The sequence below is a fragment of the Aythya ferina genome (assembly GCF_964211825.1).
Source record: "Aythya ferina genome assembly, chromosome: 11".
Taxonomy (NCBI): Eukaryota; Metazoa; Chordata; class Aves; order Anseriformes; family Anatidae; genus Aythya; species Aythya ferina.
In genome coordinates, this window is record NC_140307.1 from 3,388,660 (window position 1) to 3,396,414 (window position 7,755).

The following is a 7,755-nucleotide window of genomic DNA, read 5'->3' on the forward strand; positions in this document are numbered from 1 at the left end:
GAGCACCCTGAACGCCCCCACACACATGGAAGATAATGCGACATATTTTCCATATAACACGTGGCGAGGTGCCAGCAGTTATCTTACAAAATGTTTCGCAGGATCTGTAATCCCCAGCAATAGTCAGCACTTTGCTGTTAAAAGGCTCCAAAATACTCAGCGCTTCCATCGGCAGATCGCCCGTGATATCACCGTGGCGTGAGGGCTGGTGCTGATTCAGAAGGGAAAGTACCACCGGGGAAGCAAACCCCGCTTCCTGCAGCTCGTGGGGTGTTCTCGGAGGTCCCCGCTCCAGGTGGAAACCTCTCAGACGACGAGGAGACATTTCTGCTCAGAAAGAGCCGTCAGGCGTTGGGACAGGTCACCCAGGGAGGTGGTGGAGTCCCTGTCCCTGGGGGTGTTCAAGGAGAGGTTGGACGTGGTGCTTGGGGACATGGTTTGGTGGTGACATTGGTGGTAGGGGGTCAATTGGACCAGATGATCGTGAAGCTCTTTTCCAACCTTAATAATTCTGTGATTCTATTATAAGAGCTGTCAGTAAGGCAGGGGACCTTTCTTCCTTAATACCTTTACCACACAAATCACTAACACAATTTCTGTTGAACCATTAACTAGAGGAGGACCCATCCTGCCTCGCAGTAGTAAGGTCACACTTTCTCTTCAGATGAGAAAGTGCTTCGGTTATGAATAAATTTGTGGAAATATCCTTGTATTCGATGGTGAAATCAAGAGATAATTCTTAGAAAATAAGGGGTTGCATTACAACAGAAACGTTTCTTTCTAAGCTGTCCATTTTTTAATTCTCCAATTGCTGTTTTCCACAAAGCTACAAAAGCATCAAAGCCAGAAGAATCCCTTAACTAAATCCCCATACAATCCTGGTCCCAATAAAGTGGAATTTGGATCCAAGTGATATTTGGGTGTCACCAACAAGACTACAAGGTGAATGATGGGATCGAGCAAGTTAAAGTCAGAGATGGAAAACGTTTCTGTCTATTCTCTCTGTAAAAGATGTGGCCACTGATCCATTTTAGAGCTAGTTGCATGGTCTGGCAACAGAACTTTTTAGTTTCTCTGACAATTTGCCAGTTTTAGTTTTACACTAATGTATCACAACAATAATTTGATAATTTGAGTATCAGAGAGAGGAGAGGAAACTGTTACAGTGGTGGCACAACACCGATAGAATGAATTTGTCCATTTCCCTCTGTCTGTATTTTGCCCACAGAAACACTCGGCAGACATGGAAAGTACTTTTGTAATTAGAGAACAAAATCTCTGGACGAGGAGAAAGATGAATAAGAAGTTCCAGGACAAGCAGTGTCTAGAGAGTCATTCCAGTGGTTTGTTTCATATGGAATGACCTTGTCTCAGTCGCTCATGAGGAAGATTTTTTACAGGGCAGGCCTGGAAACATTATTTTAAGGCATTATTGCTTCTTTGAGTTAATGTAGATGTGAGAGGTACCTAAGGTAAAAATTCTGCGTGGATCGTTTGAGGATATATGACTGCTTTAAAAGGCTGTACAAAGCGAAGGAATTGTGAGTCACTGACATAAGGATGAGCTGAAATAATAAACTCTGACCAGCATATGTAGCAGTACACAACATTTCCCTTACTAACATCACAGGAAGGGTAACAACACGCTCCACCTTTGAAGAGTTGTGCAGACACTGGGTGGTCCCTCACTGGGACACCATCCTAGATCAACTCCACGGCCTCAGGAGATGTGTCCTCTATTGCCAGGGCTCGTATCATCCCCACAGTGGAGAAGACACTCAAGCTCAGTGGGAGATGCCCTAAAAGCAACAGCAGGGCGTGGATCAGAACGAGTGAGAGGCGTTTTGTATTCGTTCCCATGCTCCATGAGGGCCACACCGCTATTCTGATGGAAGCACTGAAAAAGTGGGTTTTACCTAACTTTGTAACAGTTCATAAATGTGTCAGAAACAGACACAAAGAGGAAAAGAGCCTGTTAATGAAAGGTCACATTACTATTGAGTCACCCTGTTACATTCTACTGTTGCAGCAGTGTTTGCAGAGATGTCTGCAATATGTATCCTTAACCTGATGCACTGACTGCGATAACTGTGAATTCCTGCTTGGCTGTGCTTTTCCGCAGAGCTGTATCTCACAGAAAGTTTCTAGACTGTGAGTACACCAGCTCTTGTCTGCCAGCCAGCACAAAGATTGCCTTTGCTGGTTCGGGTCAGGCATGTACGCTCCTAAATCTGCCACCGTCAGTTGGACCTGAGCATGCTGTTCTCTTCCAGTCTGTCGGTCTGTGCCAAGAGCAGTCCCAGGATGTGTTCATGCTATGATCGAGTGGTTTCCCTATCTGCTGTAGATGCCACGTCTCCGCAGAAATTAATTTCTTCGAGTTCCAAACCTTATCTAACCTTGATGAAGGGAATACTGTGGGTGGTAACTCCAAACACTCCCTGCTCCTGTATGCGTGTCCTGTATCCTGGCTCCATGTCAGGGTGCAGTGTACCCAGAGGATTGTTGAAGATGTCTCCAGGGTACCTGAGAGCATTTTGGTTCTGGAGAGCTGTGGATGGAGACAGATTTGACATTCACCCACAGGACCGTGGTTTATACCTAGCCTGGTCAGTAGGGATGCAGCCCTTGAGACCCCAAGCGGGTTGGGTGATACTCAAACATTTTGCATTTAGACCTCTGCCTGTGCCACAAGCCAAGCAAAAGTCCCGTAGCTGTGTAGAGTAGTGAGCACAGCACAGAGCCAAAACCTATTCCTCTTGTTTTACAAACACCCTGAAGCACATGCACACACAAACAGGAATAGGGCTGGGAAACTGTGTGCTCTAAAAGGCTACTGAGGCTGGGAACTCCAGCACTCGGCCAGGAGTGACCAGAAGTTGCCTGTTGTGTGTATCCTGATGGGTTATAATTGAGTGATCAATGTCCTTTTCCTACAGGTGTCCCCCTCAATCTGCATGTTTCATTCTCTTCTTGCTTAATGTGCAGCAAGGAGGTGTTTTGCTGCCTGTTATTCAGACTGTGTTTTGGGCACAAAATTATTCATTTCCATAAGTTTTTTCCCTAATGCTAATCATAGCCGTGCCTGAATGTTTCACAAGCAGCATTTCCTTTCCCAGAAACTCTGAGAGGATGCTGACCCCAGAGAAAACAAGGTGGGAGGTGATGAATTAAAAAGGGTCTTCATTTGGGATTCCCGGTGTAAGTCACCTACAGCCTGAGTGCTTTGGCTGCCAGCATTCAGAGCTCAGCTCCCATCAGCTCAGCTGCAGCTGTAATTGCACAACGAGCCCGATCTGAAGATCTCCCACCCCAACACCAAGATAAGGCAGAACCCACAGCACGCAGGGCATTGCTCACCGGTGACTTTTCTCTGAGGACTTTCTCATTTTGTCAGCGCCGGACTTTACAGACATACAATTTCTGTAACTTTGTTTTCTGGGTATAGTTTCCTACTGCTGAAGTTCATTTTTCTAGGGAAACTTGAAGTTCAAAAATTTCATCCTTCTTGATAAAATTCACCCATGATATAGGTTAGCAGCAGGAGGGAGAAACCGTGCCTTAGATACCCATCTGAAGAAGTTATCTATTAACAAATGTACCTAATTGCTTATTTAGGTGGCCAAACAATTACTTAGCTATCTAATGCCAATTTCTACTGCTTAAAAGTTTGGCTTCTGCATTTTTATTTATTTATTTTTTTTGCTATGAGTTCATTGAAGCCAAACCTGCAATATAAAACAAGAAGTGGTAATAATTGAACTGCAGCGCTCAGCTGTGAAATGCACTGCCAATGGCACAGTACTAATTTAAAAGGCTGCCATTTTATACCAGACCAGATTTTGTTTGGTTTATCAAAATATTCACGTGCTTTTTCAAAAGGACTGGAGTCTAGAGTTGTGCCTCATTTTAAAAAATGATCAGGCTGTTGTGCAAACCCTTTGGAAATTGTGTGTCTTACATTTGCTTTCTGTTTTTTTTTTAGTCAACCCAACCTTACTTTGGCTGTGTCAAATACCAGTGGCGAAGGGCTGTCTGCATGGGATGTATTTTGGAGTCAGAGCCGCCTTACCCAGGAACTCACCATTCTCCAGTATTTCTATCACCCTTCTGTTTTAACAGATCTGGGGCTGAAGAAGAGTTTCTTTTTCCACTTCTCTCCACATCCACAAAATCTGCCAGGAAAGGTGAAGAGAAACAATGCGAGATACTATAAGATGCTATTTGTGTAAGCAAGGCAGTCTATTTGTAACCCTAAATACGTCCTCATGATGCAAAACAAGGCTTTGGCAGCTCAAGACGAAAGGCAGCCTTTTATACTTTGCACTGTAATTACTTCATGAAGCAAAATCCTCAATCAAATTAATTTTCTTCATGCGTATCAGAGGTATTAAACTGTGACCGTGCACATGGACTGGCCTTCTCTTTCGTTTTCCTGTCTCCAAAAATAAATTGGAAAGGTTAGTGGCAAGGAAATAACAAACAGCTGAACATTTTGAAGCCTTCTCTTAAAACAACTTCTATTTCCTCTTGCCTTCACTTCTCCCTGCCAGGCCTAGCACTGGAAAATGAGGAGAGTGGGAGCAGGAACAGGAGCAAGTGCACGATAACCCACTAAGATAGCATCTGCGCTGTGAAGAAGTTCAAGGACCCGGTTCCTTACAAAGCATTCAGTGTGTCTGGCACCGCCGAGCTGATGGGAACCACTCCCTGCATTGATCTAGCGATGCAGACCTGAGCATTATTTGCCTACAAACAGCTATTGTTAGCAGGATTGGCAAAGGAAAAAAACAAATATGTTTGTTTTCTCCCCGGATCGTGTTGCTTCCTACTTTCTCTTGATAAGAGGCATTTGGGGGGAGTGCCCAGGCTTTGTAAGCCGTGCTAGCCTGGTCAGGAATCGAGGGGCCTGAACCGTGTTTTCTTCTCCTCGGCCTTCCTCCCTGCCTCTTCGCTCTCACTCATCATCACATCTGTTCTGGGCCCGATGCCCAACAGCCCTGCGTTAACGCCTCAGTACACACAGGCTCGCGCAGCTGAACAGCCTGCGATGCAACATGCCCCGTGCTGCAGCGCCGTCCCCACCGACCCAGCTCCCGCACACAATTTCTGTTTACAAGAAGAATCATTCGGCTTCGTAACGCTACTCGAGAGCTGTGCCCAGCTGGCTCGGCCACTTCAGGGCTTCCCAGAGAAATAGTTTTGCAGGGCACAGTCACGGATCTAGAAAATACAGCCCAGAGCAGGTAAACACGTACCCTTAAAGAAGATACCATCTCAGGCCTTGATCCTGCACGGGCTTAATGTTAAGCACATGAGCAGTCCCAGATGACTCCAGCAGAGCTCCTCGCATGCTTACAGCGCAGAGCGTTTGCCAGATCAGAGCCTTTATGTCTAATTGCAAAATAAAAGGCACGTCTCCCAGTCCTATCAGCTGTAATGAATTGTTATTAACAGCACATTTTAAAATAGCCGTGGGGCAGATCCCAGGCAGACCTGCTGGGGATAAAGCGATATGTGCAGGCTTGTTGCAACAGGACCTGGAATTACTTTTTCTTGGACAACGTGTGGTGCCAGTCCTATGAAATGCCAACGCTACGGTGGGTTGATGGGCTTTGACCTGTGCGAGGCTTGTTTGTGGTTACTCTTCACTCAGCGCCTCTCTTTTCCACTTTTTGGACTGAATCCTGCTGTTTGTGTTGAGAAACAGTTCCCTTCCTCACCTCGGGGTCCTTTTCTTTAACAATTTCAGGATTCCACAGCATCCTTGGCGAGCGAGGGCAAACCAACTGGCAGCAGGGCATCTGTCTGCTGGGCTCTTTCACACCAGGTCCTCATCCACCACCTGGTCCCAGGGTCCTATCCCTGTCCCCCCACCGGTGGGGTAAAAAGGAGCACAAAAATCCACAACATGTCCCACCCCGGTACCCTACATCCCCCCTTTCCACTAACAGCAACGCGCGGGCCAGAAGAACCAAAGAGCACATAAAAAAAAAAAAAAAATCAAAAAGGAGAGAAAAAGAAGGTGGGGGCAAAAAAAAAAAAAAAAGGAGAGAACCCCCCCAAGGTTTGCAGGCTGGCTTTGCAGTCCTGTTGAGGAAGGGCTCTCCTTAGGGGCAGCACAGGCAGCTCCTGGCGTTGCGGGGCGCTGCTGCGCGGTGCTGAGCGGGCGCGGATGCTGCGCGGCCGCCCGGGGGCTGCCGTTTGCACCTGGGGCCGCCGCTCGCAGCCGGGTTTTAACACATGCAAACAAGAGCTTTTGTTGGCCGGGACAAAAGCTGGCCCGGCTCGGGGCTCTCCCCCAACACACTGGCCGCATTGTTTTCCCCTCCGCTGCTTCTTGTCACCCTCCTCGTCGGAGTTTAATGAGGACAACGGGATTTCGCAGGCTCATTTCGCACTTCAGCAATTTTCCAACACTTCCCTAACGAGGGAGAAGGGGCAGGGGGAGAGCCCCGCGCTGCTGGGGGCTCGCCCGGCTCCGCCGCTTGCAGCCCAGCCCCGGCGCGGCTCCGTTAAAAACCCACAAACGGCGTCGGGGGGGTCCCCAGGGGGTCCCGGAGGGGATCCCGGTCCTGCCCCGGTCCTGGTCCCGGCTGGAAGGGCTCAGCTGCCCGCGGGCAGAGCCCGGAGCCCCCCTCCTGGGGTCGGTAAAACCTCGCGGGGTTGGCACGGTTAAAGAAAGCGAAGGCGAAAAGTGGCCCCGGTGGGGCTTTACCAGCTTCGGGGCAAGAAAAAAAATAAAAGATAATAATAATAAAAATAAAACTAACCCAAAACAAAACCGACAAAAACGACAAAAAAAAAAAAAAAAAAAAAACACCAAAAAAAAAAAAAAAGAGAGAGAAAGAAAAAGAAAAAAGAAAAAAAAAAAGAAAAAAGAACCACCTACGGGAAAAAAAAAAAAAAAGAAAAAAGAAAAAAAAAAGAAAGCGAGAGAAATTAATAAATTAATCAATTAAGTAAAACAAAACCCCAAGGCGGTCCCCTCCCGGGGTGCATCCTTCTCCCCGTCCCGGCGCTTTCCGCGCAGGTTGCGCGCAGCGGCTGCCCCCGGCCGGCGCAAATCCCCGCCTCGGGCTCCTGTTCCCACGACCGAAATCTCCCCTCGGCCGGTTTTTCTTTTTTTTTTTTTTTCCCTTCATTTTTTTTTTTTTTTTCCTCTTCTTACTTCCCTCTGCCGTGCGTGTGAGAAATGTGGAGAACTCGAGAAGTCGTTTAATGCAAAGGGATTTTAAAACACAAAAGTATGCGGAGAAAGGGGGGGAAAAAAAAAAAAAAGGCACCTCGACCACTTAATTAGATATTTACCGAAGGAGCCATTACAGCCTGCTGGGTAAAACAGAGAATTTATAAGTTCTCTGACCACAAAGAAATCCAGTAATTACTTTTTTTCTCCCTTACAATGGGATGGGTTGAGGCCGGAGTGCGATAAACTTAGCTCTGTTCCTGGGCTTTTGCAGATTGGCCTTTGGCATTCGTTGGTAAATACCGAGTGAATAGAGACTGTGTGACCACAGTCCCTTGAATTAGGGACAAACATTTCCTCTGTGCATTTTAAATAATGCCACTGCCAAATATTTTGTTACCAGAGATCATTATCCTTTGAATGAAAACTCGAGGAGTAAAGGCATTGGTTTTGTCTTTGCTGGTGTGGAACAGACTATATGATATCTAGAACAGCAACAAGCTCTCACAAATTGCTATATGATTTCTACTGCCAGGTTCTCTGATATTGGATACGACATAAAAATA

General features: G+C 46.7%; 1 long non-coding RNA gene across 1 annotated transcript; it reads right to left on the reverse strand.

Annotated features, from left to right (window-relative positions):
* Positions 1-1,586: 1,586 nt before the first annotated feature.
* Positions 1,587-5,305, reverse strand: LOC311442918. Its single transcript, XR_014696948.1, has 3 exons — positions 5,259-5,305; positions 4,085-4,175; positions 1,587-2,551 (listed from the first exon to the last, which is right to left on the reverse strand). It is a non-coding gene; the product is annotated as an uncharacterized lncRNA (long non-coding RNA).
* Positions 5,306-7,755: the final 2,450 nt, after the last annotated feature.